Source organism: Equus quagga, chromosome 11 (genome assembly GCF_021613505.1).
Source record: "Equus quagga isolate Etosha38 chromosome 11, UCLA_HA_Equagga_1.0, whole genome shotgun sequence".
Lineage (NCBI taxonomy): Eukaryota > Metazoa > Chordata > Mammalia > Perissodactyla > Equidae > Equus > Equus quagga.
Genome location: NC_060277.1, coordinates 41983721 through 41994774, shown reverse-complemented (window position 1 = coordinate 41994774; position 11054 = coordinate 41983721).

Below are 11054 nucleotides of genomic sequence, written 5' to 3'. Positions count from 1 at the left end.
CCCAGCGGGGTCCCAGCGGGGTCCCAGCGCTCGCGGCCCGGGCCGAGGCCCGGCGTGGCCGGAAGCATCCCGGTGCTCCTCGCCGCCTGTCCGGGACCCCAGCCCTCGCGATTCTGGGCTCCGGCTGCCGAGCTGCCCGCAGCCCCGCGGGGTCTACGGAGGGCTCCGCTTTTAAATCCCCTAGCTGTTTGGGGTGCAAACAGTTAAATGAGGAAGGGGAAATCCAGTGATGAGGAAATGGAGTAGGATTTTGATATTTCTTTTTTCAGATAATGTGATGAGGTGTGTAGGGGTCTGGAATTGGCCACCCCAAGATATGTCTCTTTGGCATCAGGATTATTTGAGGCTGATTGCTTTTGATAAACTGGGACAGGGAAGGAGGCTCTGAGGAATGGAACTTGCCCTTTGTTAGGACACGTTTACATTTGTAAGGTAAATCTCTATCTGTAAAAGGTGCCTCCCTCTCTGTACCAGGAAGAAGAAAGGAGATGACCTTCTTTCTAGAAACTCTTAATCAATGCCAAAGGCAAGGACTTAAATCTGCATTTTATTGTGCTAGTCTGGTAACCTCCTGTAACTGACTTCCCTCCCCCTCCCAACTTGGCATTTCTTTAAGGATTAAGCATCTTTCCTTAGGCTAGAAACTGATTGCTGTGCTCACCTGTGACCACACAGCTCAAGACAATAGACTTGCCTCCTGCTACGCCCTCGGAGATAGCAGACCACTACCTGCTGTGTCCATCAAGTGCTGTGCCGACAGGGCAATCTTGTGACTATGTGGGAGGGACATTTCAATCATATGTGAAACACCCTGTGTTGGGGTATATAACCACTCTGTGCACCCCACTTCTTCAGTGTCCTTTCTTCCCAAAAGGACCCGGGCCATGGTTGCTCATAAAGCTTTGTTTAATTTTCTCTTGCTATTCTGTCTCGTGTGAATTTAATTCGTTCTCCGGCCAGACGAACCCACATTTGGGAAGAGGAAATGTCTTCCTCCCCTACAAGGTGCAAGACACTTTTAAGCATTGTGGGAGATTTTTAAAAAGAATTAAAACTTGTCAAATAAAACTAAGGGAATTACATTGAATTTGGAGGAAAGCATACAAATAGGAAAGTTAACCTCAAAAGACACTTGTTTGTCGAAAAAGTGGGATTGAGAGAGAGAGGACTATGGGTTCTGAAGGCTTAAAGGAGGAGCAAGGATTTAGTAAAAAAGGGAAGGAGTGGGACGGTGGGGAGGATGAAGAGGGAAGGAAGGAATTCCAGGTGGGATGAAGAGGGTTAATCAGGTTGGGCAAGTCATATTTTGGTATATAAAGATAAAAAACTATTTGATTTGCAGAATATGCTACCCCAAAATATACATCTTTGGCATAAGAATTATTTTGAGAAACAGCAGGCATAGGAGAAGCTCTGAAAACAGAATAGGTTACCCTTTTTAAGGGAAATTTATATTTATAAAGGAAATCTCCATTTGTAAGGGTGTCTCCCTCTCTGTGCCTGGAAGAGAAGGTTGACTCTAAATCACAAGAGAGTCTTATCAGTGGAGAAGGCTGCAACTTAAATCTACAAAACAAAGCTTACCATCGTTTGCTGTGCTTTCCTGGTTACCTCCCATCTCTCATCTCCCCTGACATCTTTCTTCTGTCTTTAGCTGAAGATAGTGTTTAAGGTGGTGGATGAGATGTCTCCAGGAGATACTCAGTTTCCCCTGGTATCTCCCATCTATACCTGAGGTTAATAAACTACTTGGTTTTCTCTTGTTTGTCTGTCTTTTATTACAGGGAGTCTCAACCAAGAACTCAGAAGGGTGGAAGAAAAATTCTTTTTCCTCTGCTACATTTTTTACTGTTAAAGTTGAGAATCTAAATCTAAAGTGAACTGAGTTCTTGGTATCTAAATTGTACCAGCGACCCTTTTTAAAGCATGAACTTGGTGGGGAGTAGGGGTTGGGGAGGAAGTGGAGGCTATATAAAATAAAATTAGATAGTATTAAAAGACAAAATGCAACTGAGTAAGTTTAAAGATCAAATTGATGCGGGGTCGGTGAGCCGAGGAGTCAAAAGAAAGATTTCTTAGACTCTCAAGATCCGGCAGTAGTGCTCTTTTATTTAGAGAATAGTGTGGAATAGCATGGGGACAGGACCCATGGGCAGTCAGAGCTTCTGCTGCCGCCGCTTCTGCTGCCGCCGCTGGCATGGGGACAGGGCCCATGGGCAGGCAGAGCAGCTGCTGCTGCCCCCGCTGGCATGGGGACAGGACCCATGGGCAGGCAGAGCAGCTGCTGCTGCCCCCGCTGGCATGGGGACAGGACCCATGGGCAGGCAGAGCAGCTGCTGCTGCCCCCGCTGGCATGGGGACAGGACCCATGGGCAGGCAGAGCTGGTGCGTGGGGACAGGACCCACGGGCGGTCAGAGCTCCTGCTGCTGCCCCGAGTTGAGGGTTAGGGCTAATTTTATAAGGCATGGGTACGTGACTTATTTTTACTGGAGAAAAGAAAAGATGATGTAAAAAGTCGTTAAATGATTTCAGTGCAGATGGGGTCTGGTTATTGTGCGGTCATATAACTTTAGATACGAATCTGGCCATATAGATCGGCATGTAGGTGAGGATGCCCTGGGCTTCTCTCCCTGGGGCGGTCCTAATTCATACCATAAAAAAGTCCACTGGGTCATATAGTTTGGCATGTAGGCCAGGTCACCTTGGGCTTCTCTAGCTGGGGCAGCCTTAATCCACATCAAAATTAGCTTTATTCAATGATTCACGGGCTGCATCTCATCTAGCAAATAGGAGCTACAGACAGCCATACAAAAGGGGAGAATTTTATAGGCAGAAGGTGGCAAGGACAAGGAAAGAGTGGATGACTTCATCTTTCTTTGGGGGATGGAGGGGATCTAACAGATGGATTACCTCACTAGCACAGACTGGGAAATTCCAGAATGACTGGTTTAAGATTCCGTTTCACAGAGAGGTTAAAACTGCAATTGGGTTATGTATTAGGTCTTGGTTTGCTGATGTGGGCTTAGCACAAGTGACTCTATTTTGGGCCTGTTGTCTCTTTTTTAATGATGGTATCTTTAGACCATTCCATGATGTTGTTTTCTGAAAAGCAAACTGATAATCTGATTGGCTGAGATATGCAAACAAACCCAAACCCCAATGTGCTGCTTCATTCCTTCTTTGTGTTGCATCTCCAAATTGTCTAACAGTTGACACCCTCTCCATGCCACAGCTCTGCAGAAGCCTTGTGGTTTGTACAGAGAGGCTTGTGAAGCAGGTAGTCATTCCCTTCTGATAGCTGAAGAAACAGAGTTCCAGAAGCACTAGGAACCCTTTGGTTATTCTGCCTCCAAGTCAGTCAAACTCTGGGTTCTGTAGTCCTCTTGGGCTCGGCTCTCCTCTCCTTTTCTTCCTCCGCACAGAGAACAGGACATTTTGCTTTTCTTTCTTTTTAGAAGCCACCACCACGTAGTCTCCTCCCTGGGGCTCTTCTCCCCACAAGACTGGCTCAGTAGGAATTATAACCTCTACTTCCTTGGTTAAAAAAAAAAATCTATTCTGACAATTTAGTTATGGGCACTTAAAGCTTATTACAATCTTGCTGCAAGAGCAAAGACTTCTAGCCAGCCAATTCAAAGATTTCTCTTGGCAGAGACATTTACAGAGAAAAGAGTATTCAGATGCAAAAAGAAGAGTAATTCTATTTAAAGGTTACTAGATTCTTGACTGACAGCTTGGTGGGAAGGGAGCTAGTTTCTCCAAAACATTAAGTTTATACAAAAATTGCTTATATTTTATCAGGAACACTTACATTAGGCAAAAAAGTTCTATCCCAGATCGAATTCAGGATAATTTTTCTTTAACATTTGGTAGTCCTAAAGAAAACTGCTTTTTTTTTTTTTTTTTTAAAGATTTTATTTTTTCCTTTTTCTCCCCAAAGCCCCCCAGCACATAGTTGTATATTCTTCGTTGTGGGTCCTTCCAGTTGTGGCATGTGGGACGCCGCCTCAGCGTGGCCTGATGAGCAGTGCCATGTCCGCGCCCAGGATTCGAACCAATGCAACACTGGGCCGCCTGCAGCGGAGCCCGCGAACTCAACCACTCGGCCACGGGGCCAGCCCCGAAAACTGCTTTTCATTTTAAGAGTTTTTTTCCCTTAAAGCAGACTCAGGAGATAACAAAGTCACAAAAGATGAAGTTTAAAATGTTTTAGAATCTTCAATAAATGTCTTAGAACCACAAATCCTTGACCTATATAGTCCTCTTTTCCTTAGATAGTAACCAAAAGCCCTTTGAAGTCCAGGTCCCTCTCCTGTCACCATTTGCATCCTGGAGCAAGGCCTGGACTATAGTTTTTGAGGATCTGTTATGTATCGGGCCCTGTATTGGGCACTTGACATACATCAACTCATTTATTCTTCACAATCACCCTGGCAGCAACACAGGTTATTTATACCCATTTTACTGATGAAGACAATTGAGGTCTCAGTGAAAGCAAGTGATTTACTTAAATTCTCAGTTTTTTCAACTACAAGTTCTTATCCTTCTGGCATATTCTTTTTTTATCATATTGATGAAAGGAAATTTTTCTAGATTTTCATTTCTTTCTTGATTTGACTTGAATACTTTGAAATCCATTTTACAGAGGTTCTCAAAGTTTCCTTGACCTTTTCAAGGCTACTTATCTAGAAAGTGGAGGAACGCTGATTCGAGTCCAGCTCTTCCAACTCTGAAGCCTGGATCATTTTCGCTCCACTAAGAGGGATCAGGCTCCCGTGTCACGCAGGGCCTTTTTCCCACCATTTGAAAACAGGAATATGCTTCTGAGAGCTCCAGTGCTATTCGTAGGCCACACATTTTAAGATATTTATTCTTCAGCACTCAAAACTTTTCTTATTTTTTAAAATGCTTTTTTTCTTAATCACAAAAGTAATACATGATTGCTCAATATTTGGAATATGAACAAGATGCAAATCTCCCATAAAGCTCCTGCTCAGAAATGGCCATGATTAACATTGTAGTGTATTTACTGATGCGGGGTGGCTGAGCCGAGGAGTCAAAAGAAAGATTTCTTAGACTCTCAAGATCTGGCAGTCGTGCTCTTTTATTTAGAGAATAGTGTGGAATAGCATGGGGACAGGACCCATGGGCAGTCAGAGCTTCTGCTGCCGCCGCTTCTGCTGCCCCCGCTGGCATGGGGACAGGGCCCATGGGCAGGCAGAGCAGCTGCTGCTGCCCCCGCTGGCATGGGGACAGGACCCATGGGCAGGCAGAGCTGGTGCGTGGGGACAGGACCCACGGGCAGTCAGAGCTCCTGCTGCTGCCCTGAGTTGAGGGTTAGGGCTAATTTTATAAGGCATGGGTACATGACTTATTTTTACTGGAAAAAAAGAAAAGATGATGCAAAAAGTCATTAAATGATTTCAGTGCAGATGGGGTCTGGTTATTGTGCGGTCATATAACTTTAGATACGAATCTGGCCATATAGATCGGCATGTAGGTGAGGATGCCCTGGGCTTCTCTCCCTGGAGCAGTCCTAATTCATACCATAAAAAAAAGTCCACTGGATCACATAGTTTGGCATGTAGGCCAGGTCACCGTGGGCTTCTCTAGCTGGGGCAGCCTTAATCCACATCATAAACGCCCCCTGAACCCATTTGGCCCCGAAATCTTTTGGGGATATGGACGACGGTCAGTCTTCTGTAACTGCTTCCGGCTGTACAAGGTCGTAGAGCTGTCCCTAAATGGGGCCATAGGTATAGGTAGGAGGTTCAGCGGACCGGAAGACTGCACCCGTGGAGTCCAAGGCTGACAAGGCATCCAGAGCCTCTGGGGACGAGAGAATCAGTTGACGAGAGGTGGTCCAGGAGGTGAAACTTTGTTGACATGCGGAAGACAAACAACGAAACAGACAACAAATTATAATAAGAGATATAAGCAGTATGATTAACCCAATGAATAAGGTTTTGATAGCAGTCCAGAAACCTGGTCCTGACCAGGAGTTCAACCAGTCATTTAGAGATAGGGGAGGGTCAGACATGGACTTAATTTGGTGGCTCATATCAGATAGGAAGCTGGAGATATTTTGATGGTAGTCAGGAATATAGACACAACATTCAGTTTTTATAATGGCACAGGTGCCCCCCTGTGCTGCTGTCAAGACATCCAGTGCCATTCGGTTTTGGAGGACTGCCTTACGCATTTGGGACACTTCTAAATCAAGCAGCGAAAGGCTATGTTGTGTATCATTTAATGCCTTCATAGTAAATTTGTTTAGGACTTCCATGTGCAAGATGACACTTTCGATTCCTAATTGGGGAAGGAAAATTGAGGAAAGATGGTCATACCAGTGGAAGACAGAGCGGGTCCAGCACTGTTGCAGGTTGGGTAGGTTAGCAGGAGGAGATACAGTAAATGTAGTTCTACCTTGCATCCACATGAAGCCTAGAGTGCATCGTCCAATCCATCCAGGTGGCAGCCAAGGCCATAAGTTGGAGCCACTGAGTGCCATTAGGGGCTAACCAATATACTCTGGGCCATCTATCCCAGTCAGTCCCAAAACAATCAGTGTTTTTTAAGCTTATGATATGAGAACACATATGACGGGGAATTTGTCCCATAGGTCGGGTGCTATTAGGCCACATATCACAGGTGTGATTGGTTTGTTCCCAACATATAGTGGCCTTTTGACTGAGTTGACCACTAGTAGGAGTGAGCCAAATATATTCATCCCAAATTTGATATAGTCCATCCTGTGTGTATCGATAAGTTGGGGACTTCACCTTTGGAACTTGTCGTTTATGATCCACCTGTGACAGGGCAAATCTAGTTAGTGTTTGGGCAGTAGTATTGAAGGAAAAGGTTTGATTGTGGCCAGGGAACTCCCAGGTATCAGAGACAGACGGCCACGAGGAGACATTATGATTAGTAATAGATGAATCTTGTGGAAGAAAAGAGCTAGACTCTAATATCCATGAATGCGTACTATAGCTTCTACTGAAACATAATTTTTCTCTCTAAAATCACCCTCATTTTTACAAAAGATAGCCAAATTAAGATTAACTGGTTTGCCAATTATTTACATAAGTGCAGCAAGAATACCAATTGATTATACAGGCTTTTTTAAATCTGCTTTGCTGGAATTATTTTTTATGAGGAATCTCAGATTGAACTGTAAAGGCCTCTCGAGGCCAGAAAAGCCAAGCCAAGGACTTGCCATCAGATTTCGCCTGCAGTACCTACAGGTTTGGGTGGACTCCTCTCTTCTCGAGGTCCTCCAAGATATTCTGAGGTTCCTTGCACCTGCCAGATAAGCAAGCTTCCTTACTTACCGGGTAAGATTGCCAGAATCTCTGTAAACAAGGTACCAGGCCCATATTTCCAAGTGGCTGTATTCCAGAATGTCCAATCTTTGTTCCTGAAAAGCTGTGTTGTCATATCTGAGCCTGTATGTTTCTCTCAAATATGACATTCCACTCAAAGCCTTGGTAAGATAACCAATGTGTCCTGTTATAAGGAGAATAGGTTCTTATTGAACTTATGCAAATAACTATATTGCCACGAAATAACCATGCTCACTCACAAAGAGTTTCTAAATTCTGGAGGGATCAGGTAGGGAGAAAAAGATAAATGTTTCAGTTTTGCTCATAAATGTATAATTTCACCAAATTGCTGTAAGTCATAGTTAGCATAACAGAAAAGAGAGAAAGATTTCCTTAAATATGAGAAAACAAAACAAAACATCAAAACTCAGCAATATTTCAAACAGAAGTCATAAAAAATTATAATCATCCTCATCAGTTCACACAGTCCTGTATAATCAGTTCTTGAGCTTAATCTTCTGTTAGCAGATCTATGAGCTTAATTTCTGTTAGAATTCTGTAATTTCTTACCCAGTTCAGTTTTACAATCTGAAAGTTTATCAGAAACCTGTAGTTTAGAACCCTTGTGTCAGAATCCTTTCCAGGAATTTCTCTGGAGACGAAACATATTTGCAAAAGCAAAAAGCATCACAGTAAAACAGCAACTATCTGCAAATGGACAAAAGACTCAAAAGGGCAATTGACAAAGAAACTTGGCTATTTCTGTGACATATAACACTTTAAGATAATAACTGGAATTATGACTGATAACCAGAACAGATTAGAATTTTAGGAATGCTATATAATGTTAAGACACGTATATTAATAACATTCACCCACGTAATACCACATAAGAAAGTTTATCATCGCTTATTTGACAATGCTTCCCATGTAATTTAGTATTTTCCTCCTTATAGGAAGAGAGCAAATTTCTTTGAGAAGTCTCAGGGGCCCTCTGAAAATCCTCAGAGAAATTCTTCTTCCATCTACCAGGTCAAAAGAAAGCCTTCATTCAGGATTTGAATATTTTTGAGGGAGAAGCTTGTCAAAAATATCAAAAGTTTTTAAAATGCTTGTTCAAATAGGAAACAACACTCACTGTTAAACAATGCTCAGGCATCCATTCAAAGTGACAACAGAGACAGTCAAGAGCAAACAACACCGTCAAAAAATTTTAGAAGAGACCTCTTTCTTTCTGAATATAGGAAATTATTTTAACAAAACATAGATTTTCTGTCTTTTAGGTAGAGTTAGAGCAGGCCAAAAGTTCAAGAAAATTATGCTTTGAGAGAAAACCAAATTTTAATTTCTGTACCAACTTATTTTTAACATTAAAACTCATTCACTTAATTGGATTTACTCTAATCTTAGTCTACTTGACCAGGTATAAAACTCCTTTCAGAATTTCTCCTTCACAAACCTTCTACAACTTTCTTTTTGCCTTCAGAATTTGTCCCAAAGTCTGTCTTTTTTCCTTTCTAGTACTTTAGGACAAACTTATCTTTCTTAACCCATCAAACAAAAATACTTCCATTCTTTATACCCTCTTTACTGAAAACATACATTTTAACTTTCCTTGAATACAGAGCTATTTTCCTTATTAATTCCCAGTAGCTTTAATTATATATGTTAATTAGAACTTTTAACCATTAACAGACCCTGGTAAACACTAAAAGGTAAGCAATCACAAATTGTCTTTTATATCAGCATTCTAAATACTTCATAATTTCTAGAAACACGCCGCTTTACAATAACAGACCCAAAGACTTTTAGCCTCTCTGCAATAAGAAGCCAAAAGTAGATAACTTAGATAAGTTTAGCTGTAATGCTTATGTGCTATCCAATCCAAAAATGACCCAGATGCTCAGATTTTTATCATTTAACTTAACTTGGCAAAACTCAAGATTGTTATCAAAACAATTTGGAAGCTGTTTTTTTTTTTCCCAAGTATACAGACCATAAAACAGTTATTGTACCCACAAAAACTTCACGAGACATTAGACAAAACTGGTCATCATTTAAAGCTATTATTTTGCTGACGAATTTAACAGACAACGTGAACTTATTTGACTAGTAAACCCAGGCTGCATGCCTGCATCACATGCAAATACTGACAACTCTGACAAGAAGACTATTTTCAATCAAACCAACAAACTTAAACAAGCTTTCATTTACCAAAGGTTAATTCACATCAAGTTAACTTGAAAGACACTGGATTAATTTCTACTACATTTAGAATTTATGTAAGCGCTTACTTTAAGCCAATTAAACCGGGCTCTTAATTTGGCCATACCATCGGAGGTAAAAATGTCACACATATAACATACATAAGACATACGTACACAGACACTGCACAGCTATTGTTTTTTTTTAACCAATATTTGTGGAGGAGACACTCAAGATGCTAGATTTTTGGCAAGGGCACGCTTATGGCTGTTTTTCCTCTCCCCTCCTCTTTCTTTCTTTCTTTCTTTTTTTTTTTTCTTCAGTCTTAGGAATTAGTGATGGGCTTAGATAGTAGTTCCTGGAGAGGGGAGATGATAATCCTTTTCGTGATAAAGGAACTAGGTGGAATCTGAACTGCCTCTAGAGCTGTATTTCCAGTCTTGCAAGGATTTTCTAAGGACAGTTGCTCTTGATTTCCCAGAAACTGGATTGTAACTCAAATTACATTCCAGGTTGATCTACCTGTCCAACTGCATCACAAAGGCACAGAGAAACCCCTCAAATTTTCTCCCAGATGGAGTTAGAACGCATCCACAGGGTGGGTCTCTGGGGATGCTTAGGAGCCTTCCCCGTGGCGGTAAAGCCAGTGTCTGACTGACAACAGCTGGAGAAAGGGTGCAGAGGCCGATTGCGGGTGTGCAGAGGCCGATTGCGGGTGTTGACATAGTTATAAGATTTAGTCAAGTCCTGCTCAGCCTGGGCACTTTGTCTCTGAGCCAGCAAAGTTGAGGTAGGGAAGCAGGAGGCAAAGGCCTGGAACTGGCTGGAGGCTGGGGCTCCCAGAGCCAGGTTTGAGAGTTAAATCCCTGGCAAAAGGCTTATTTTTCCAATTTTACAGAAGGTCAAGGTTCTGCTCAGGTCTAGCCTGAACTTAACCTTGACTTGGTGACAACAGAAGAGATGATGAGCAAAACAGACAAAGAAAGGAAAAGAAGAGATCAGACCTCACCCTCATGGCCTCTTCCAGAGGGTTATCAAGATAAGAGTCACACAACAGTTCCCGTGCTGGGGCACACTACGCTAGCACGACAGTTCACAAAATAAATCACAGGTGTCCTACCCTCATAACCGACTCAGTAGGTGACTAAAATACTCAATGAGTCAATTGTCAAGAGAGGGCACCCCCACTTAGGGTTGCTGGGGTGATCAGGCCGAATTGACGAGTAGGATCTTAACAGCGACTCAACCAAAGCTTAACCAAGGACAAAGAGGCGTCCCCAAAAGAGATGCAGAAAATTCACTCCCAACAATAGCCTAAGAAAGTTAAGGCAAGAGACGACAAAGGCCCCTTATGAAAGCAGTTGGGACCTCTTATGACAAACTTCCCCGAGAGCTTACACAGCCGGACAAAGAGTGTCAAGTTTCCCAGAGCCCCAGTCTATGTGACTGGCCGCCAAGATGCATGCCGGTACATGCATCCTCCGATGGCGGAGACCAGAAAGGTCACAAAGCCAAGCTCTCAAGAC